The sequence below is a fragment of the Haliotis cracherodii genome, unplaced genomic scaffold (genome assembly GCF_022045235.1).
Source record: "Haliotis cracherodii isolate W230 unplaced genomic scaffold, xgHalCrac1.p SCAF_3, whole genome shotgun sequence".
Taxonomy (NCBI): domain Eukaryota; kingdom Metazoa; phylum Mollusca; class Gastropoda; order Lepetellida; family Haliotidae; genus Haliotis; species Haliotis cracherodii.
This window is the reverse complement of record NW_027266286.1, coordinates 3138170-3163624: the sequence shown is the minus strand read 5'-3', so window position 1 is coordinate 3163624 and position 25455 is coordinate 3138170. Positions and strand designations below refer to the sequence as shown.

The window sequence follows — 25455 nt, the reverse complement described above, 5'->3', positions numbered from 1 at the left end:
AGGTCCGGAGTTTGATCCCCGGTCGCGTCCTACCCAAAGACGTACTTCTTGTTACATTGCCTGGCGCTCGGCATTAAGGGGCTAAAACAAGGACTGGTCGGCTCGGAGTCAGTATACTGTGTCTGAGTGGGGTATGTTAAACTGCGGCATGGTATCTCAGTGCGCTAGCACAAGAAATCGGGATTAGACCGCAATAGCACAAGCAGCCACACAAATACACGTGCATGCACGTCGCTATATACGCGACGTTAAACCCAATTTCACCTCACCTCGTCTGCTTGCAGCCCGCTGTGATAAAGCTAAAATATACTTCTACAGCGTAGAACAGCACTCTCTAATATATTCGGTTGCTCAACTAAACAGTCTATTGATAACAAACAAACACATTTATGTTTTCCGGTACCCGAACGAACAATCGTTTCATTTGTGACTCTGGTAATTTGTCGCCAAAACATATCATCAAAACGTTTACCAATACTATACTCTTCAAATAAAGAAACGCAATACTGATATTTAGTAGCCATAAAAGCAAAATTAGCGGACCAAGATGTGCAAAATTAAGAGGTTAAATGTGTTATAGTGTCAGTGACAAATTTCCCGGATCAAAATGATCTCAACAAGGACATGCAAACCATTAGTCGGGAAACACGTACGATTCGGAAAAACGCACCCAGTGCATTAACAAATGGAGCTGCACGCACTGCACGCGCAGCTACTCTATGAACGGTATTAATGCGCAGGTTTTTGATTACTTGGCATCTGCGTCAATCGAACAGTGACAGTTCAACAACATGCCAAGATCAACAGAAGTGCAAAGAAACAACGTCATAGGCCGCTTGCAAGCAGGGGAATCCCGATCAGCTGTAGCCAGGGTTTTCAATGTAACGCCCAGCACCAGCATGGGTCAACACGTGATCGGTCAAGGTCGGGACGACCAAGAGTAACCATCCCCGGCCAAGATCGCTACGTGAAAGGATGACCAGAGCCACCTCAACCGCATCCCAAATACCCGGACTGCGCAAAATCTCCGTCCAGATCGTACGAAACCGTTTAAGAGCAGCAGGTCTACGTGCAAGACGTCCTGTTCGACGCGCATGTCAACAGCGTCTGCATTGGTGTCGTCAACACAGGGTATAGCCTCAACTATGGAGAGATGTCTGGTTCAGCGGCGAATCGAGGGGATGGAAGAGCACGGATCTACAGACGTGGGGGGAGAAGGTTACGCCGGAAACTGCGTACAGGAAGTCGACTGCTTTGGTGGGGGTAGCGTTATGATGTGGGTATCTCTCATCATGGCAGGACATGTTTGGTCCTCATCCAGGGCAATCTTACAGCTCAACGATACATCGACAAAATTCTCATACCACACGCCAACGGTGTATTTCAGCAGGACAACGTTCGACCCCATACAGCACGGATCACAAGTCCCTGCACACAGAAAAAACGATCGTTTAGCGATTAAACGGTAAACTAAACGACAAAATGTCTCCACTTTTAAAACGCGTTTGGCATTTTGTTTCTGAACACTACTTGTTAGTTTCTAAACACCAACGTTTAAGTTTCTAAATATGCATGTTTAGTTACTAAACACCTTGTATGAAACGCTATGCGTTTAGAAAACTAAACGCTGAAATGTCTCCACTTTTAAAACGCGTTTAGCGTTTAGGCCCGTTTAGTGCCTAAACGGTCGCCTGTATAACTGAATTAAGCTAGAATCAATATCATATGATGTCTTCATACCTATAAAAAGTATACAACTGGGATATACACATTTTTAACAACAGAAATAGGGAATTAAAAATTTTATTTTCCCATTAGGAAACATGTCAATCTAGTCAAGTCAGTCATGCTTGCTTCAACTTTCTTCAAGAAGTGAACACAATTTTTGGTTTTTGAACCAAAGGTTTCCTTGAAGAAGAGTTCTTGCATAACGCCAAACATCTGTGCATACTGCCTCGGGTAATCCAGCCAAGCTACATAGTATATGGCCAGCAGCTGGACCACTCCCCTCCTGAAGTTCCTTATGAAAGTTCCTGTTTGCTGTGGGTTACAGCCCTGTGTCGGTGGAGGAAGGGATTCTGGTAGTTGAGGGCACTTGTTTCAGGGACAGTGTTCCTTGGCCTAACACACCACTTTGACCCTAACTTCACCTAAACGTTTGGTAGAATGGGCCCGGTTTTATCAATCCACTGGTCATGCCAAACCCTGTGCATAAAATTGTGTATGCACACTCGTGAATTTTATAAATGTATTGTTCGGTATGTATAACATGTATAACATGTATAACATGTTTGAATTCACAACTTATTTGTGCACTAAATTGCCTAGCGCCAGAAGGCGGTGGTTCTAGTGAGTGAGTGAGGTGGGTTTAACGGTTTACTGACTGACTGAGTATGGTTTTACGCCGCTTTTAGTAATATTCCAGCAATATCACGGCGGGGAAAACCAGAAATGGGCTTCACACATTGTTTAACGGTTAAACAGTTATATCACGGCGTGTCAGCTTAATGTGGGAGGAAAGCCCGAAGTGTTGCAGGTCTCAGACGTTTACCACTTCGGTGAAAACCATGAGCACGGGTATGGTGCTGACAAACCAAGAAACGTAATCTTGGCGAACCGGGATTCGAACCCACAATCACCGGTTTCTGGCGTGCGTGCCCAAGGGACGCCGCTTTGAAAATTAAATCGGGATTCACTGAAGACAACTTGATTCCAATTCCTCTGAGTCCATCGTAAGTGTCGCTGTGCCCACAATTGACGTTGATGGCCGTCGTGCTTGAAGGTGAGCAGTTCTCAGACGGTTTCGAACAGTTTGCGCACTCAGTCTACCACCAAACAGTTCATTTCTGGTTGATGTAGCCGTCAAAAATCGGTTACGGAGGTGACGTAAGACAATCTGTCGATCCTCTGCATTTGATGTCACACGTGGTCGACCTGGCCAAGGGCGATCAGCGGTGGTACCCGTTTGCTGTAGACGCGTCTGTAAATCATAAACAGTCCGCCGACTACAACCCATCGTCCTTGCCACTTCAGCTACGGACGTTCCCGTCTGCAACATGCCGATGGCACGTTCACGTTGAACATTTGAAAGGCGTGGCATGACAAATGGCTGTAAAGACTTTTGTTTTCTTGTGTTTTTCTTTTTTTTGTTAATGACTGCTAACAAGTATGGCTGAAAACATGTGAGGTATTATGGCCACGTGATCAGTTGCACGTGACAAAAAACACTTTTGCTACTATAGTGCTGTGCACATGATTTTGATCGATTCACCTGCAAAAAACGGGTGTTATCTTACGACAATACGTGGCCATTACTGTTTCAATACACAATAAGGGCCCACAATGATAACAATGGTTCAGTACATATTAAACGGTTTGAGAGTTTTGCTCTTGAAACGAACCCTAGCTTCATTAGAGCAAATACAAAAGGAAAATAAACGAAGATAATACTTCTGTGAAAAAACAACTGTCGTTGGCTGTTTTAAAACTTGATAACATATTTATCACATGATGATGTATTCATAATGCCATCAATATCTGTTCCATGGAAGGCGTGGTCCCATTGGCATCACTCTGCACCAGGTCCAAAGGATAAAACAAGGGAAACACTGTAACATATTTATTCATGAAGTTGGTTGGTTACGTATGATGTAAGCATCGGTGTATCTACAGCGGTGTCCATTTGGGGCGCTGTGATCAGGTCCAAAATACCAAACAAGGGTCATAGATTTGTCAACAATAGGCGTTTGGTCGACATATTTATTTCTAAACCATGTATGCAAAAAGATATCCTTGTACACTTAACAGTTTCTGAACTTGTCCCCATTGAAATAGGACAGATGGACAACTTCGTGGTGTTGGATAACTCAGGACACATGGCATCAGCTCATAGTAACTCGCATAGCCAGACCACCCACTGCCACTGACTCTCATACATCAGTGATACGTGACGTAAAGTAAAGTGGATCTGACATCAAACAAAGTTGCACTTATTCACAAGACATATTTACATGGTTTAGTTTCAAATTGGGCTATCGGATTGAAGCTCAATAACATATTTTGATGATGTGGGCTGATTACACAAATAAGACGCACATGTATTCTGATACATGTATACTCCTGGGGAACAGGTGGCCCTATCGTCTAAGACTGTGCAGAGTTGCGACCCTCGATATAACTGATACGTGATATGTATTCACACATGTGACACAAAATGTATGCAAATTTGTCTTATGACTGTATTATATAGTCAAAGATAACAGGATAAAAGATAGTTGTGCTAAAACTACGAAGGATAAGCATACAAATAGCCTCTTCAGCAATGTTATGTACGTGGATACTACATCGTTATTTACACAATACTGCTACAAGCTATGTTCTAGAGCCTTCGGTGTAAATAGTGCTACAATCAATACTCACACGCAAAAGAAACGCAAGTGGTTTTAAGCAAATAGGTAACAAACACGGAACCATAAATTGATACGAGTTTTAGCATGCAGTGAAGCCTGATGGTGTTATCAATATTTTTGGTTTCCTTTTGGAAGCCCCGAGTAAAAACGCAACATAAAAAACGAATCGCCAAAACGCACCATTTCAATGAATACGTGGGTATCATGCACCCATTTCTCGCGAAATCGAAAACGCACGAACTGTCACGAACTGTAGTGGGTATAAGACTGTGGCCGATTCTTGGACCTACCACTCCTTGGTCAACAATGCCACGCCTAACTCAAATTCAGAGAAACCAGGCTATCGGACGTTTGGAAGCTGGAGAGTCTGTCCAAGATGTTGCCCGTCATTTCAACGTTAACATAACTACAATTTACCGTCTCCTGCATCGATACAATACTACACAGACCACAGATTACCTTCCTCGGAGCGGTCGTCCTAGCCTCACCACACCTCGACAAGATCGGCAGATTACCCGTCAAAACAAGCGACATCCGTTCCTAACTGCCAGAGAAAGTGCTCGACAGACCATAGGAACACATAATCGTCACTGGGACACTGTGATCCGACGTCTCCGTTTCAACAACCACAGATGTCGCCGATCAGCACGTCTTCCTGTTCTCCAACCACGGCATCGACAAGCACAACTTCAGTGGGCACAGGGTCATCACAATAGGCGTCATCGTGAGTGGTCGCTTTTGTGTCTCCCATGCAGACGGAAGAGTCATAATTTGGCGGCGTCGAGGTGATCGTTTCGCTGACAGAAACGTTGTGGAAAGGGATCCATGGGGTGGACCTGGTGTCATGATTGACGATTGGACTTCATGCGAGACTTGGACCCATGTGCTTTCTGAATGTTGGTCAAGGTCGGGGACATGGCGTCACTGCTCAGCGGTATATCAACCAAGTGATCAGACCCCACGTTGTTCCATTTTTTGCACAACATCAACAACACATTTTCCAGCAGGACAACGCTCGTCCCCATGTTGTCAGAGCTACCATGGCCTTTCTGCAACAACACAACATCCGTTGGCCAGCCCCCAGCCCTGATCTGAACCCCATCGAACACTTGTGGGATGGGGTTCAAAGGCGTCTGCACAATGTGCGCCCAGTCCCTACAACTGCCGATGAACTACGCACAGCTGCTCTGGAAGTGTGCAGGGGGATCCCTAGGGCCTTCACAAATCGTCTGATCCACTCAATGTACAGGAGATGTGTGGCAGTGACCAATGCTAATGGTGGTTACACCAGGTATTGACTGACATTTTAGGTATTGACCGGAAACTGTGTAAGCACTTAATATTTGAAAAATACAATTATGTCATCTGCCTTTTAATCCTTAAACTGTCTTCAGTCAATTTTTTGTCAATCTTTCCCTATCAGTATTTCTTGTCTTTACTATTGAAAATAAGTAACATGTATACTGCATACTCGACTTGCGTTTCTTTTGCGTGTGAGTATATGTTCCAGAGCATTCTGTGCGTTCAAAAGCCAGGAAAGTCTTCCCCTTTATGCATGTCCATTTCACCCAGGTACTCGATCTCAGTGTCATCATTGTCGTTGGAGGATTTCTTGTCTTCTTTGAATTTGAATCTCTTGCAGATGTTGAAATGCAAAATATAACACGGAAGAATGCAGTTCTCCTCAAAGATGACAATTTCCTTGCCATATGGATCAACATGACAGTCGTAGCCTGGTTCTTTTGCTGCCCCAAGTTTTAACTTTTTACACCTGAGGGTCTGAAATTCAAGAAGACTATTGTAAAACTTTCCTTTTTACAACCTATAACTTTCGAATTTATGTCTATGTGATTTGAAGGAATATCTTGACACAGTGTTTTGGAATGATTCCAGCGTCTACAAGATGAGGACGTCTTGTATTCATGTATTGAAGTCAAAATACATTTAAAAAAGGATGTCTGCTTTACTTCAATGGATAAGTAATGATTTGCCAAACAGTGATTTTCAGTGATTCTCTTTATGAAACGTGTCACCTTCTTCTGTTGACTTTATCACAGGTAAAGGGGTTCATACGCGGAGCATTACAAGTTACATAAAATCTTCGAATGTCCGTGGAAGTCAATTGTTTACATATAGGTTTCATAGTTTATTGAAGCTACTTACAAATTCAACGATGCCCATAATATCCGCCCCAATACATGAAACAAAGGACGTTTGGGATGATTCGTGTACAAGTCAAGTGGTGCTGTTAGGTACACGTAAAGTGGCGCCGTCATGTTCACGTAAAATGTTTCTGTCAGTTGCTCGTAATGGGTGCTGTGACGTACACGTAAAGTGGCGCTGTGACGTACATGCAAAGTGGTGCTGTGACGTACACGTAAAGTGGCGCTGTGACGTACACGCAAAGTGGTGCTGTGGCGTACTCGTAAAGTGGCGCTGTGACGTACACGTAAAGTGGCGCTGTCATGTTCACGTAAAATGTTTCTGTCAGTTGCTCGTAATGGGTGCTGTGACGTACACGTAAAGTGGCGCTGTGACGTACACGCAAAGTGGTTCTGTGATGTACACGCAAAGTGGCGTTGTGACGTACTCGTAAAGTGGCGCTGTGACGTACACGCAAAGTGGTGCTGTGACGTACTCGTAAAGTGGCGATGTCACGTACACGCAAAGTGGTGCTGTCAAGTAAACGCAAAGTGGTGCTGTCACGTACACGCAAAGTGGTGCTTTCACTTACACGCAAAGTGGTGCTGTCAAGTACATGCAAAGTGGTGCTGCCATGTTCACGTAAAATGTTCCTGTCAGGTGCACGTAAAGTGGTGCTGTCACGTACACGTAAAGTGGTGCTGCCACCGTACACGTAAAGTGGTGCTGTCACGTACACGTAAAGTGGTGCTGTCACGTACACGTGAAGTGGTGCTGTTATGTACATATGAAGGGGTGTTGTCACGTACACGTAAAGAGGTGCTGTCACGTACACGTAAAGTGGTGAAGTCACGTACACGTAAAGTGGTGTTGTCACGTACACGTAAAGAGGTGCTGTCACGTACACGTAAAGTGGTGAAGTCACGTACACGTAAAGATGTGCTGTCACGTACACGTAAAGTGGTGCTGTCAAGTACATGTAAAGTGGTGCTGTCACGTACATGTAAAATGGTGCTGTCACGTACATGTAAAATGGTGTTGTCATGTACACATAAAGTGGTGCTGTCATGTACACGTAAAGTGGTGTTGTCATGTACACGTAAAGTGGTGTTGTCATGCACACGTAAACTGGTGTTGTCATGTACACGTAAAGTGGTGCTGTCATGCACACGTAAACTGGTGTTGTCATGAACACGTAAAGTAGTGTTGTCATGTACAGGTAAAGTGGTGCTGTCATGTACACGTACAGTGGTGCTGTCATGTACACGTACAGTGGTGCTGTCATGTACACGTACAGTGGTGCTGTCATGTACACGTACAGTGGTGCTGTCATGTACACGTACAGTGGTGCTGTCATGTACACGTACAGTGGTGCTGTCATGTACACGTACAGTGGTGCTGTCATGTACACGTAAATTGGTGTTGTCATGTACACGTAAATTGGTGCTGTCATGTACACGTACAGTGGTGCTGTCATGTACACGTAAAGTGTCTCGTTGCATGATGTTTGGTATGATGCTTTACCTTCCCCTTCAGGACTTTACACATGAGTAGCTTGCTGGTCTTCTGCATGTAATTCATGGCAAACCGAGGGTATTCACTGAAGTAGATGCCGTTCCCGTACCATCCGACGTCAGTTGTCTCGTCGAAGAAGGGGTGGTCTGGTTGCAAAAGTAGTCCAATATCATAGCTATCATAATGCAGTAGCCAATGTTGAGGCTCGGCAGTTTTTTCGCAAATTTTATTAAGAATGAAAACAATCATTTACTTGAGCGTAGGTGGATTGCTATGTCATGGAATGTGTTTTAGCTATTCTGCAATGATAATGCACATGTGAGTTTATTTATTTTTACAATAATCTCTTTACATGATGGATGTATAGAGAAAGTTAGAAAAGAAAGAGAATAGTCTGTAAAATACTAGTGTTCTTATACTGCATGTGATAATATGAAATAGCAAATCATTTTTTTCAAACGTCTGTTGGACAACATAAAATTCCAAGGTTAAGTTTCATACAGGTTAAACATATTAATCAGGGGGCCAGTATCAGCATCTGTGACAGTGAGAGGACCACACAGGGGACCAGTACCAGTATCTGTGACAGTGAGAGGACCACACAGGGGCCCAGTATCAGTATCTGTGACAGTGAGAGGACAACACAGGGGACCAGTATCAGTATCTGTGACAATGAGAGGACCACACAGGGGACCAGTACCAGTATCTGTGACAGTGAGAGGACCACACAGGGGCCCAGTATCAGTATCTGTGACAGTGAGAGGACAACACAGGGGACCAGTATCAGTATCTGTGACAGTGAGAGGACCACACAGGGGACCAGTATCAGTATCTGTGACAGTGAGAGGACAACACAGGGGACCAGTACCAGTATCTGTGACAGTGAGAGGACAACACAGGGGGCCAGTATCAGTATCTGTGACAGTGAGAGGACCACACAGGGGACCAGTATCAGTATCTGTGACAGTGAGAGGACAACACAGGGGACCAGTACCAGTATCTGTGACAGTGAGAGGACCACACAGGGGCCCAGTATCAGTATCTGTGACAGTGAGAGGACCACACAGGGGACCAGTATCAGTATCTGTGACAGTGAGAGGACCACACAGGGGACCAGTATCAGTATCTGTGACAGTGAGAGGACCACACAGGGGACCAGTATCAGTATCTGTGACAGTGAGAGGACAACACAGGGGACCAGTATCAGTATCTGTGACAGTGAGAGGACCACACAGGGGACCAGTATCAGTATATGTGATAGGGAGAGGACCACACAGGGGCCCAGTATCTGTGACAGTGAGAGGACCACACAGGAGACCAGTACCAGTATCTGTGACAGTGAGAGGACCACACAGGGGCCCAGTATCAGTATCTGTGACAGTGAGAGGACCACACAGGGGCCCAGTACCAGTATCTGTGACAGTGAGAGGACCACACAGGGGCCCAGTATCAGTATCTGTGACAGTGAGAGGACCACACAGGGATCCAGTACCAGTATCTGTGACAGTAAGAGGACAACATAGGGGTCCAGTATCAGTATCTGTGACAGTGAGAGGACAACATAGGGGTCCAGTATCAGTATCTGTGACAGTAAGAGGACAACACAGGGGACCAGTATCAGTATCTGTGACAGTAAGAGGACAACACTGGGGACCAGTACCAGTATCTGTGACAGTGAGAGGACCACACAGGGGACCAGTACCAGTATCTGTGACAGTAAGAGGACCACACAGGGGACCAGTATCAGTATCTGTGACAGTGAGAGGACAACATAGGGGACCAGTATCAGTATCTGTGACAGTGAGAGGACCACACAAGGGTCCAGTATCAGTATCTGTGACAGTGAGAGGACCACACAGGGGACCAGTATCAGTATCTGTGACAGTGAGAGGACAACATAGGGGACCAGTATCAGTATCTGTGACAGTAGGAGGACCACACAAGGGACCAGTATCAGTATCTGTGACAGTGAGAGGACAACACAGGGGCCCAGTATCAGTATCTGTGACAATGAGAGGACCACACAAGGGACCAGTATCAGTATTTGTGACAGTGAGAGGACCACACAGGGGCCCAGTACCAGTATCTGTGACAGTGAGAGGACAACACAGGGGACCAGTATCAGTATCTGTGACAATGAGAGGACCACACAGGGGCCCAGTATCAGTATCTGTGACAATGAGAGGACCACACAGGGGCCCAGTATCAGTATCTGTGACAGTGAGAGGACCACACAGGGGCCCAGTATCAGTATCTGTGACAATGAGAGGACCACACAGGGGCCCAGTATCAGTATCTGTGACAGTAAGAGGACCACACAGGGGACCAGTATCAGTATCTGTGACAGTAAGAGGACCACACAGGGGACCAGTATCAATATCTGTGACAGTGAGAGGACAACACAGGGGACCAGTATCAGTATCTGTGACAGTGAGAGGACCACACAGGGGACCAGTATCTGTGACAGTGAGAGGACCACACACCTGGCTGACGGAATCCTTCCTCACAGATGCTCTTTATGTTTTCCTCTGAAGTTCCATGAAAACCCAGAACAGGAACCCCATATGATGCATCTTTTTGGAACATTTTTTCCTGGGCCGATCTGAAAATGTACCATTGTACCATGTACGTAATGTGTCTTACTGTGAGATGTTTTTGGTTTATATAAGCAATGTGAGACGTGTGTACTCACCAATGTATCATTGCCATTATTACTGTTGTATAAAACTATTATTATTACTAGTAGTTTGTTGTTAAACGCGGCACTCAGCAATATTCCAGCTATATGACAGCGGTCTGTAAATAATCGAGTCTGGACCAGGCAATCCAATGATTGACATCATGAGCATCGATAAACGCAATTTGGACCGATGACATGCATCAACCAAGTCAGTGAGCCTGACCACCCAATCCTGTTAGTCTTACGACAAGCATAGTCGCCTTTTAGGACAAGCATGGGTTGCTGAAGCCTATTCTACCCCGGGTCTTCACGGAATTATTACTAGTAGTAGTAGTAGTCGTAGTAGAAGTAGTAGTAGTAGTAGTAGTAGTAGTAGTAGTAGTAGTAGTAGTAGTAGTAGCAGTTGTTTCTTTGCTAATTATCACCAGAAGTAGGAGTAGTAATAGTAGTAGTTTGCTTGCTTGCTTAACGCCACATTTAGAAATATTCCAACTATACCTTGGCAGTTGTAGTAGCAGAAGAAGTAGTAGTAGTAGTAGTAGTAGTAGTAGTAGTAGTAGTAGTAGTAGCAGTTGTTTCTTTGCTAATTATCACCAGAAGTAGGAGTAGTAATAGTAGTAGTTTGCTTGCTTGCTTAACGCCACATTTAGAAATATTCCAACTATACCTTGGCAGTTGTAGTAGCAGAAGAAGTAGTAGTAGTAGTAGTAGTAGTAGTAGTAGCAGTTGTTTCTTTGTTAATTATCACCAGAAGTAGGAGTAGTAATAGTAGTAGTTTGCTTGCTTGCTTAACGCCACATTTAGAAATATTCCAACTATACCTTGGCAGTTGTAGTAGCAGAAGAAGTAGTAGTAGTAGTAGTAGTAGTAGTAGTAGTAGTAGTAGTAGTAGCAGTTGTTTCTTTGCTAATTATCACCAGAAGTAAGAGTAGTAATAGTAGTAGTTTGCTTGCTTGCTTAACGCCACATTTAGAAATATTCCAACTATACCTTGGCAGTTGTAGTAGCAGAAGAAGTAGTAGTAGTAGTAGTAGTAGTAGTAGTAGTAGTAGTAGTAGTAGTAGCAGTTGTTTCTTTGCTAATTATCACCAGAAGTAGGAGTAGTAATAGTAGTAGTTTGCTTGCTTGCTTAACGCCACATTTAGAAATATTCCAACTATACCTTGGCAGTTGTAGTAGCAGAAGAAGTAGTAGTAGTAGTAGTAGTAGTAGTAGTAGTAGTTGTAGCAGTTGTTTCTTTGCTAATTATCACCAGAAGTAGAAGTAGTAATAGTAGTAGTTTGCTTGCTTGCTTAACGCCACATTTAGAAATATTCCAACTATACCTTGGCAGTTGTAGTAGCAGAAGAAGTAGTAGTAGTAGTAGTAGTAGTAGTAGTAGCAGTTGTTTCTTTGCTAATTATCACCAGAAGTAGGAGTAGTAATAGTAGAAGTTTGCTTGCTTGCTTAACGCCACATTTAGAAATATTCCAGCTATACCTTGGCAGTAGTAGTAGTAGCAGTAGCAGCAGCAGTAGTATCGTTGTATTTCATTGTTCAAATACGCAATATCACTCACCAAGTGTGCAACAGAATACAATCCACTGCGATGTTTTCGAAAAAAAAATGTAACTTGAAATACATGACAAACATCTGGTGATAATGAACGTTTGCATAAGGACCCAGTCTCATAGATCTGTCCAGAACGACATGATGGTGCTTACCTGAACTGTTTGACTTGTTTGGGATTCACAACGTATTCCACTTTGGTAAGTTGAAATATATGTCTGAAAATAAATGATAAATAAAGCTGAATTTAAGAAGTGGAAAATCAAGTATGAGGATTCACAAAAGAACAACTTACATCAATGACATCACATGACTGGTTTTCCTGTATTGCATAATGTAGGGGAAGGTATTTTGATCGGAATAACAAAATAATTATACATTGGCTTCATTAATTAAATGGAGAAGATAGTAACTGTAAGTGATTCCTTAGTTAGTTCTCTAAATGGTAAAATAAATATGTGATAGTTTCAGTCTAAAGGATGCGTGTGCGTGCACCAAAGATCTCATTGTCACAAGGTACCTACCGATTCACTGTGTCTTTCGAGAGGTACCTGTAGAACTGACTCTCCACCAGTCTGTAGTGGTAGTCTTCTGGTGTCATGCTACAGCGAGGTTCGGGCTTCAGCTCGAAGTATTTCACTTCAGATCCACCAAGCGCCTTCCGTTCTCCGGTGACATAAGATGCCCGACTGAACAGATCCTAGATGAAGGATCAAGAGTGAGTGAGTGAGTGAGTGAGTTTTACGCCGCTTTTAGCAATATTCCAGCAAGATCCCGGCGGGCGACACCAGAAATGGGCGTCACACATTGTACCTATGTGGGGAATCGAACACAGATCTTCGGTGTGACGAACGCTTTAACCACTAGGCTACCCGACCGCCCCGAATGATTAAGAGACTTGTGTGAGTTACATTTAATACGTCATGCTAATATGCGACGTTTGTCTTTTATATTTAGGTGTGTTAAATCGACGTCAAAACATTTCAGCTCCGTGAAATTATCAGTACTATGTCTACAATGTTAGAGTGATTTACCAGTTGGAACACAAGCTACAAAACCTTTCCTAAATCATAAAAAAATCATTGTTCAATTATGACAATCATGAGCATGTTTTTTTTTATGAATCACTATCGATTAGGGATAATACCAGATGTTCACGAAAAGGTACTCTACCCCACTGGTGGCACCGCCCCAAACACATGCAAAGGCAAGTCATCAAATACCTGTTTAAAATACCTGTTTTCAGTAGACATGTTCCTTTGCGAGTATGAGTTTATTTAGTTAAATTCAGAAAAAGGGATACCTATTCAACTCGGTTATTCCTAAATCATTCATCTGATTCAACCTTGATACGGAAGAAGATACATCAATGACCTCAACATAGTTTAAATCTTCATGTCAAAGAAACTTCCCTGTGTACATTGAATGACATTTCAGAATGTAAAGGGCAAAACCCACCATTTAATTTGCTGATCAATTTTTCCGCCTTCATAAGACATGAATTGTGATTGTTTGTTTATTGTTTAACGCCGCACGCTGCAATATTCCAGCTGTATGACGGCGGTCTGTAAATAATTGAGTCTCGACCAGACAATCAAGTGATTGAATTCCCGAGCATCGATCCGAGCATTTGAGATACGATGACATGCATCGACCAAGTCAGTGAGCCTGACCTCCCGATCCCGTTAGTTGCCTCTTACGACAAGCATCGTCACCTTTTAAAGCAGACATTGGATGCTGAAGAACATCGAAATAGTCAGAACATCAGAAATGGTCTGAAATATTCTGTAGTTCAACGTGGTGTTAGAGGGCTAGTGGGCATACTTTTGTTGTTCTGAAACTACAAATTCCAGAGACTCTACCTTCTGACTGACGACCAGGCCCGCCACAACATGGGTACTTCCGGTAACTGCTACCTTGGAGCCATCTGCAGAGCAGGACGTATGAAAACATTTATGAAACAATTTGGCAGTGAATATCAACATCCTTATATGATATGAATCTACACAAACGTATGCCAATATATTTCCTTATCTTTAATTTGTTTTATGAAATCTCAAGTGCACTGTGGGTAAATAGTAGCAGCAACTTCATAGATAATTAATATAAGGAAACGGGATGTTTTGTTTGTTTGTTGTTTAACGCCGCTCTCAGCAATATTCCTGCTATATGACGACGGTCTGGAAATAATCGTGTCTGGACCAGACAATCCTGTGATTGACATAATGAGCATCGACCACTCATTTGAGATACGATGGCATGCATTGACCAAGTCAGAGAGCCTGACCTCCCGAGCCCTTCAGTTGCTCTTACGACAAGGATAGTCGCCTTACGGGGACATAAAGAGTGGAGTTGCTTCTCATGTTAGCTGTTATAAAACTGTATAATGTTCATACGACAATTATAAACAGTAACATCTCAGTGTACCTGCTTGAACAATATACTTTGCCTTGTTTAACAGCTGTTCACTCTCTTCAACTTGTGATTCCACAATCTAAAAAGCAAAAAATGTAAGTGACAAAGGCAGTGGCGCAATCATTAGAAATCTCGGCTAAAAGTCGAGTCGATTTTATCACTCCGGCTATATCATAAACATGTTCGCGAATAGGTGAGCATATACTGCCCCACCAGTCGCTAACATATGTTCTCACCCGAACATAGGGACATATGGTTCAGGTCCAAACGGGAATTGCGTTGGAAACCCTTTTGTCACTGATGCGTCAAATTTGAAATTCCCTCCACATGACTGCCATAAAATCGTTTGAAACATTCACAAATGCCTTGAATGCCGTAACCCTGGTCAAACAACTTTTATGCAAGCCTCGTAAATGTAAAACCTTATGTGAAATGTTGGTAGAGAGCCTGTTCCATTGTGCCTCAGACATTGTACCTCAGACATTGTAAAATGTAGACATCAAAGGCAGGGACTGCTGGGAGAGTGTTTGGGATACAGATAAAGCTGACGCCGTCCCTCTTGTCATACAGTCTTGTGGACAGTGTTTGTCACTCTGAATCTTTATGCATAGATCTAAATACGTGACAGGCGAGGCAGTTTTCTCCGTCTATTTCAGCAGTGTAAATGAATGACATCAGATCCTAAAGTACCTAAAGCTTAAGTTTAACTTCTTGGCTACATTCCCGTGTGTTGATTGTGTCATTTCAAACAGACACAGCAATTGTTATGAGTGAATATCACCGTCAAGTAGTGGTATGTGACTTAAGCATAGAGCTGCAGGATATCCTAGACAGTTGTGGTTAGTAAGTTGTTACTAAAATTTACTGTTGTCGCTAAACCAAGCAGAGATGGTCGCACTCGTCACGTTCTGACGCCATACGTCCAGACCGAATGGAAATAAACGGCTGACGACCCCCAGGTTTGCAGGGCGTTCCTGCGTTAAGCATTCCTACTATTCGCCACCTTTCGTCTTCAGGTAATCCCCTACGAGCCATGTTGAACAAGAATTCAGACTACAGCTGCGAACAATTTCAAATTGTTCTTGGGTTAATTGTCGATTGATTTTAGTGTCAATTGATAGTGCGTTTCTAGCAAGTCGACTGGCTTCTTACACGTGCAAGATGCAAATGCTTTGCAGCATGTACCGACAGCAGACATTTACATCTTAGATATGAATAACTGTATGTGTCCTGACGTACGATTTTAGTGATTACATTCGCGATCGCTCGGCAGTGGTTAACTTGTTCAGGGTGAGTTTAATATTTATCCAGGTGTTGACAATAGTGACATCGGAAATATGTCTGTTATATAGACTTTGGGGGAGTTGGTAAAATTTCTTGCGGAAGAAAAACGTTGAACAGTGAGAGTAGAAGCATATCACCAATACTAAGCACTATGTGTCTTCTGAAGAAGTACAGAAACACAGAGGAAACAGGTGAAAAATGCATAATATGTATATGTTGAGAAAAAGTATAATTTCTCGAAATGCACCAGAACCAGGCTAAATAAAGCGACAAAACCCTTTCCATATCCAAAAGAAACCTCTGCATAAAGCAGTCGATTGTACAATTCCGACTTTATCACGAGCATGTGTTTATGAATCACTATCAAATAGTAAAGATACCAAGTGTTCGCGAAAAGGTGAGCGTATCCTGCCCCACCGATGGCACCCGTCACAAACACATGCAAAGGCAAGTCAATTGTTCACCGAAAATAACACACGGGAACATATGATCAAGTCAAAATAGGGAATTGCATCGGACATCAATTTTGTCACTGATGCGTCAAACATGGGTAAATCAGTGGAAGGGAACTGACTATTTGATTGTTATTGAATGATATCTGATCATCGATATACCTGAAGCGTAAATTCAATTTCTTGGCCAAATTACCTTGTTTTGACTTTGACAATCCGAACAGAAATTCCGATTCATATTCATAAAGAAACAGATCCGCAAGAAGGGGAGCGCAATTGGCGCAAAATGCCTTACACCCATTTTTTATATAAATGTTATCAATGAGAAAGTCCAGCATTTCACATATTGTTTTGAAACTTTGAAAACAACCATTATAAGAACATGCCATTTTACCACTTTATGATCACGGATAAACAAACGTTGCTTTTGTAGCGTTGTTTCACTTGAATCTTTTGGCATGCAACACAAGAATATCCCCTCATGGTCAGGCAACAACGTATTCAACTGATAAACATTTTAAAGTTATTTCACTCATACGGGAATGTGAATGAACTCCAGCTTTGATAGGCATTCGGTTAATTTAAAAAACAACAACATATGACGTAGGACATGATAAAATATTTTTAAAAACCTTTCTATCCATAAAAAGTATTTATTTTATGAAAAATGAACAAATCATGTTATTGTATTATACACCTTCCCAGCACTTATCCTTACCATATGATCGGAGAAAACGTCGTAAAACTGGATATGCACCATGTTAACACTTTGACCTTGGGTCCTGGTCAGTTAATATGAAACGAGTGAGTGAGTATGGTTTTACGCCGCTTTTAGTAATATTCCAGCAGTATCACGGCCGGGGACACCAGAAATGGGCTTCACACATTGTACCCGTGTCGGGAATCGAACCCGGGTCTTCGGCGTGACGAGCGAACGCTTTAACCAATAGGCTACCCGACCGCCCCTTAATATGAAACGAAAACAGGAAAGAAATAAGAACCTTTCTGAGGACCTCATCCTTGTAGTGAACAACGATTGAGATTACTTCCACTGATGTTTCAGAAGGTGTGTTGAAGAAGTCCAAGACTGCCTTCATCATGAGCCGTGCTGATGTTTCTGCTGGGTAACCAGCATAGCCTGTCCCGAGAACAGGGAAAGCGATGGACTTGAGTTTGTGTCTCGAGGCCTCTTGCAGGCAGGTGGTAACGACTGACAGAAAGGCCTAAAATATAACATGAAATATAAACTTTTTCATTTCAGTGAAATTTTCTGTTTCTAAAACAAATCCCACGATGATAAGAAGACAACCTGTAAGCTCCGTCGATGTGATACAAGATTGTGGTATTAGTATTTTATTTGTTATTTGGATGCTCCTAGACAGCGATGCTCTTACTTGAATTTGGGGCGTTAATGCGAATTTATACAACTGATTGAACTCAAATATTCACCAAAATCAGTTAAACGTGTCAATACAATGCCGATCTCTATGTCATGTATATATACCGTCTCTGTTTTCTCATTCTTCGTTGCCCATTCCTCCAGCACCGTGTGGAAGACTTTCTTGCACTTGAGTTTCCCACCCTGAGTCTGGACGACAGTCCCTGGTTTGACTCCCTGGGGGTGCTGCTGTTTACACTCTGTCTGCAGAACTGGGCCGCCAGTGTTCAGAAGAGAAGTGGACACAGCACCAATGGACAGATCAAGGTCAGTTTGGGTGGTATTCACCAAAACATCATCCTAGACGACCAACAAGGAAAACAGTTTGTGTCAGTGCAAATCACATATGAATGTGTTGATTTCCATCAATCGTATGGATTTGTAACACTCATGAAAACGATTTGACAAAACTGTATATAGACTATATAAAAAAAACCGATGTACGTACCGTGAGTTGGGCCAAATCACCAACTATTGCCCTTACGGTCAGCACTGAAAATGGTGATGAGTGACATGATTATATGTAAAACACTGTGTAGAACATGAACTGGAGCAGCCGAGGGTTGATAAAGGAAACAAATGTCGGCTCTGAGATTCATCTGAGTGAGTGAGTGAGTGAGTGAGAGAGTATGGTTTTACGCCGCTTTTAGCAACATTCCAGCAATATCACGGCGGGGGACACCAGAAATGGGCTTCACACATTGTGCCCATGTCGGGAATCGAACCTGGGTCTTCGGCGTCACGAGCGAACGCATCAACCACTAGGCTACCCGACCGTCCCTTGATTCATCTGAGATTCACCTTTGATTCACCTTTGAGTCTAATAATGAACCAATAAATAGCAGAGTTATGTCATCTACAAAAACATACACACTTTTCAAAGTATAGGTGTGGCGTTTACCGATTCACACTTGACCAAGCCTGCTTGAGCTAAGAAAAAACATATATAATTTTCCGAAAGGTATATTGGTTTATACATTGCTTGTACATTGTACGAGGGGCGTTCAATAAGTTTGGCAACTTGGGCATTTGTGTTGACACAAACAATGTCAACTTGTGGCAGGTGTGACACTACTAATAACATCAGGTTGACACCTGTCATAACAAGTTCCAGACACAACAATAAATTAGATGTGATGGCTTCATTCCCCTAAGGATGGTCACAATGCGCTGTAATAAAGTTCCTTACATGCTCCGGTTCACAAGTAGAGAATTGCACAGGCTGCCTTTATGTGAATGTGGATTCGAACAATTAAATCCCAGTGACTATTTCCTGTTCCGGCAAATGAAATCTGCCCTTCCAGGATGACGAGGACTTAAAGGCTGCCACAGAAGCGTGGTTAGAGGGCCAATCTGCGGATTTCTATAAAAATGGTATTAAAAGCTTGAAGGACAAATGGAATAAGTGATTTGAGGTGAATGGAGATTATATTGAAAAATAAAAGTGCAAAAGATATTCTGCGACATGGTCTTATATTGAAGTTGCCAAACTTTTTTAACGCCCCTCGAAATTGTAAACTTGTATAACAATGGCAGACATGTCACCTTTACTGGTTCCAACTTGTTTCTTCAATACAACCTCCTTGCTGACAGTATTCCCATGCACCACTGGACGTTTCCCCATCCTGCCTTCAAAGTCCTATGTGTAGATAAGGAACACAAACCATTTGTGGTAAGAAACAAAACTAAATATTACTCTTGATATCAATGAAAATGAAGAATAGTTTATGCAATATGTAATTACATAACTAGACTGAAATAAAGTACAAAAAAAACTATTATTATAAATGAATAAATATGTAATGCACATTAATCAAACAGATTCAATTAAATTTACCTTCCTCAGCAAGACGTCACATGTTGGCTGAAGGACGATTTTGATTGACTTAATTGATATGCCTTTATGCTTCTGTATATAACTTTCCACTGCTGTGAACATGATGTCGGCGGATCGCTTCCCAGGGAATCGGTGCAGCCCGGACCCAAGGACAGGGAAAGCAATGGACTTGAACTGTTTCTTTGAAGCCATCTCGAGACAATTAGTGACAACCGTTTTGAGAACCTGTTGAGAAGGTGGACCACGGGGTGAGAGACAGCGTATTGGTGTGCACAGCTTTAAATAACCACGATAAATAAGAAGAAGCGTTTAGTAATATTTCCCTTGATATATAACTATATCAGTGTTTCAACTTCTTAGCTTGCCACAATGTATGCGTTAAAGAGTATACAAACGTAAGTCAGTAATTGCGTCAGAATAAACGTTCTTATTTATTATTAAAACGTATTCCAAACCTTCTCAGCGGCATCATTAGGATTCATCCATTGTCTCAGTACAACATGGAACACTTTCTGGCATTGTAATGTTCCTCCTGTGGTTTGCCCTATGGCGCCAACTTGCAGTCCAGAAGGATAGGCCTTGGTCAGTTCCTCCTGCAGCCCCTTCCCTCCTGCTTCTGGGGAAGTGACACTTCCAGGCAGAAACTTCCCATCAGTTCCGATTATGCTCACAATCACATCAACCTTGGAAAGAGATATATGGGATATTTTATTGAAATTAAATTATGCAAATATTTCTCACGATTACCCGATTACAAACACATTGCATGAAAAGAGTGTTGCATGAACGTTCACACATTTCACGGTACGACAAGTATGTCTGTTGACTATCTTAGTGATGCTTGAGTGACATGTCACTTACTTGTTCATGTGATATATCACCAAGTATTAGTTCCATTGGTTCAGTCTTCATTAACAGGACCATCTTTGTAACTGCATAAATATAAAATACATACTCACAGAAATAGAACATATGAGCAAAAAAAAACCATTTTGCGTCAAAGAGTGATCAATGGCTCAAAATGGCATAGAATTTAAGACATTCGTTCGAGAAGTTTTGTTAGTTGACCAAGCAACTGTCAAGGGCATGCCACTACTACCACTACCACTACTACCGCTACCGCTACCGCTACTACCTCCCCGGGACGTATACAACCCAAACTGCCTAATATTTAGACTTACCAGATACAGTTGACATTCCAGCGACTGGTGTTGCTACAGTTGGTTGTGCAGCCTGTTCTGGACAGATGTAAAAGGCACATTATGCAGTTTCTAAGGCCATGCTTAACAAAGCGTTATGCACGACACGGGATGGGAAGGGACGTGTCTGTTCACATGTTTACATGGTCAAAATTGACAGCACAGACAGTAACTGTTGCGTTGTTACAAACCTGTACAATATGTGGTAGAAACAAACACGATAAAATTATTTCAGTTTAAAACATGTGCGTCCTCAGAGAAGATACTCACTGGTTCCGGTGTGATTTTGTGCCACGGCTACCGGGGAGACGAGAGGATCTGAAAGGAAATCAGAAAAAGGGAAACAATAATTCAATGTCCCGTACGCTAGTAACATGCTACTGTGTGCTACGTACCACCTTGGTCACTGGCTACTGGATATGTTGATATCGATTGGCATGGACAACATACGACCCACAACACATACTATCCCAATTGCGTGGATCGATGCTCATGCTATCAATCACTGGATTGTCTGGTGCAGACTCTATTATTTACAGACCGCCGTCATATAGCTGGAATATTGCTGAGTGCAGCGTTAAACAACACACACAGCATCATACATACATTAAGATAAAACGAATAAACATACCGGCAGTCTTCAGTACATTTTCGGGATCTAAAGAAAGAAATGTAAATATGTGGAAACACAACGATATAAACATTACATTTACAATACATTATAGCATTCATAACAATAATTAATATGAAATTAAATATGAAAAATTACAGAAATACACGTCTGTTACAAGGCAAATGTCCTCAGAAGTTTTCAGAATCCTCCAAAACCACACATATTTGCGTTTGAACATGGCCTTTTATGATGACATTACAACGCTACATTTGAACTTCAGAATTAGCCCTACTTACGTCCTCCTGCTCATCACTATTTTATAATGATTCATAAACACATGCTCATGATAAAGTCGGTGAGGTGAGGTGAGGTGAGGTGAGGTGAGGTGAGGTGAGGTGAGATTGGGTTTAACGTCGCGTCCAAGATTATTGCACTTATATAGCGACGTGCATGCAGGTGTGTGTGTGGCTGCTTGTACTAGTCTGGACTGATGACGATTTATAGTGCTAGCTCACTGAGATACCATGCCGCAGTTTAACATGCATACCCCACTCAGACACAGTATACTGACTCCGAGCCGACCAGTCCTCGTTTTAGCTCCTTAATGCCGAGCGCCAGACAGGGTAACAGCAGGTACCATCTTTAAACGTCTTTTGTTATGACGCGGCCGGGGATCGAACCCCGGACTTTCCGCTCTCCGGGCGGACGCTCTACCACTAGACCACGAAGGCGGTTTGATAAAGTCGGAATAGTAACATCGACACTTGCTTTAGGCAGAGATTTGTTATGTAAGTGGAAAGGGTTTTGTCGCTTTTATTCACCTTCTTTGAGTCTGAATCTCTTGACGATACCAAAGTGTACAATGTAACATGGAAGTAGGTAGTCTTCTTTGCGCATGACAAGTGCTTTGTCCGGTGTATGTACGAGGGAGTAGGAATCGGGCTTATCTGTCCCTAGATCTATAGCCTGTCCCTTGAACATATGATAAGACAACAACTGATAAATACACTTTTATAAATAGATTGACATTATATCGAAAACGCATGTGTGATACATAAAACAAATAAAACCCCTGGCATTTAAATATGTTGGATAAATTAATCTAATTTAGAGATATTCCACTGCACATGTATCAGATATATACTTACTAGTTAATTCTTTATCAATACCTCAGATACATATTTGAGAAATACTCAAAACGCAATACTTAATATAACAGATGAAAAAATACATCACAATATTAAGATGCAGAAACACTTACGTTTGCTCTTAGGATTTTGCATAGGAGCAACACGTTGGATTTCTGCATGAACTTCATTGAAAATAGAGGATATTCACTGAATGTAACTGTATTCCCGAAACATGGTTGCTGAAATCCTTCTTGACATATGCTTTTTATATTTTCTTTCGCAGTTCCATAAAAGGCTAGGACAGGTTGTAGTTTCGGCCTCCGTGCCTGCGCCACGCTAGAAATGTAAGTTGTTCAGTATTGGTCAGTTCCAGTGGTACCCAAATTTGAAATGAGGTACTGAATTACAGAAGGCTGTTAAACTATTAATTATTGACCAACGTACGAGTGGCCACCAACCATCCATCGTAATGAAAGAAACCAAATCAAATCATTTCAATCCAGCGATACATGTTCCACATACAGCTAGTGAGTGAGTGAGTGAGTTTAAACTTAACGTCGTATCGGCACTATCGCAGCCATATAGCGACGAGACCACGTTAATATATTTACTATTTAGTCATGAAAGCAAAGATTTGTTCAAAAACAAATTGTACAACATATTTGAGCAAACTATATTTAGAAACAATTCATGAAACATAACTGAGCATAGCAATATTATATATACAGTTTTAAAACACGGGCTATAGGCCACCAGTAACCAAAGCTTGGCCACCTCGCTGGGGATCATGGGGACTTACAGTACCTCTGCTTCCTGCACGATACCCTAGCAGGATTTACGTCATCACTTTAGCCACTGGTGGTTGTGCACAATGCTAGCCAATATTAAAAAATACTCATCAATCAGCTGGCTTAAAAACACTGGTTGATGATAGTTACATTGATTATGATAGGATTACGTGTCACACAGGGGGGCAATATTTTTACGGTACTTTAACCTCCTGGACTGAGCCTTCAGTAATGTCTGTTCATAGTAGCATCACACCAAAGCTAAAAACAAACATTTAATTATTCACATACATATTTAACATACAGCTAGTATGTGCTTCTGTAATATATTCCTACCCACACTAAAGTCATTTTCATTTTGTAGCACTGAATATGACTGATGTCAGCTACAACAAGAATGCTTAATTGGTGTTAGAAAGGATGTTTAATCGTGTTCAGTGACTACAGCGACGCAGTCATGTGACTACAGCGACGTAGTCATGTGACTACAGCGACGCAGTCATGTGACTACAGCGACGCAGTCATGTGACTACAGCGACGCCCATTAATGGAATCCTGCACTCTGCAGAACCTGCCAACGGTCATCGTCTCGGAACAGCCATATAAGGGGTTAACTTCCCTTTGCCTGCTGGGTATGTACCCACTGACAAGGCTCCCGATCTATGAACCATGACATGTCAGCATCACTACGTACGATGTTTCACCACAGAACTAGGTATCAGTGACCTATACAATACAGCCACATATAACGTCAGTATGTGAACTGAGGAAGATAGGTGCCAAGGCTATGCATCAGTGTTGTCAACTTTTGACTTGACTCGGAAACTCCAAGACATGTCAATTCCTCTGTTGTACTGGATTCCAAAGCTCCAGAAAACGCGTAACAAATGTCATCTGCTCTTTTTTGAGGAAACAATATGCGAAAGAGACAAGATAATTTGTTTATATTACGACTAGGATCCATTTTTTTTCAACAAAATAACTCCTTGCAACAATGTAATTTTTGTAACAGACAATTTTCTGGGACAATATCTTTTTTCATAAAGTCCCAGACCCCCTGCAGTCACCAGTGAATCCCATAGGAACTGCAATCACATTTCAGAAAACATTTCTTATCGACTGGTCATTTATTATAGGGGTGGGTGAGGCAGTGAGATTGGTCTTTGGGCTGTATTATATTTGGCTGACCAACAAAATTGCTGATACATTATGTCGGCTTTTTTAAAAATATGCAAGTTTTATCAAAATTGGTGACTTTGTAGGGATACAGTATTTTCTAAAATGTTTATAAAATCCCTTCGTATGTGTTTCGGCCAATATAAGTTTTACAACTGCTATGCTATACTAATAATTCAGTAATTGTAATAGTTGATCACTGATTTTTATAATGTCTTTTTATATTTTCTGTTTTTCGTAGATCCTGAGAGATATTCTCAATGGTGAGTATTCTCCTTGGGCCTCGGGTTTATTAATGAACTGATATCGTTCAAGAATGGCCAAATAAATTTCCAACAACTGATCAGGATTTACTCACCTGAATAAGAAACTAGTGCGATCATATCATGAGTAGATCTGTGATTCAGAGTGTCAAAACACTATCCACAGTTAATTTTCCAATTATGTCAAGCTCCAAAGTTGTTTGGCCAAGTTTACAACATTCAAGGATCTGGCAAAGCTTTTATATGGTTTATGGGAAACATGTGCAGGACGTTCCCGGGTTTAATACATCAGTGACAGAGGGGATGTCTGATGCGAGTCCCTATTCTGACATGAGCCCCATGTCCCTGTTTTTATGTATGGACATCGAATAGAATTGCCCGATGAAAAATGTCCAGTATTGGGACATTACTGCAATATTGATGCTGCTTACCTGAAAACTTCCTTTTGTTTTGGATTCACCACATATACAACTTGTGTTATTTGAAAGATGTGTCTGCAAGATACGAAATGAAACATACACAAAAAATGTCTCTCATTTTAATACTTTCTTCATTTCTTTATAGTG

General features: G+C 42.0%; 1 pseudogene; it reads right to left on the bottom strand.

Annotated features, from left to right (window-relative positions):
* Positions 1-3616: 3616 nt before the first annotated feature.
* LOC139474296 (uncharacterized) overlaps positions 3617-25455 on the bottom strand; it is a 37520-nt pseudogene continuing 15681 nt past the window's right edge.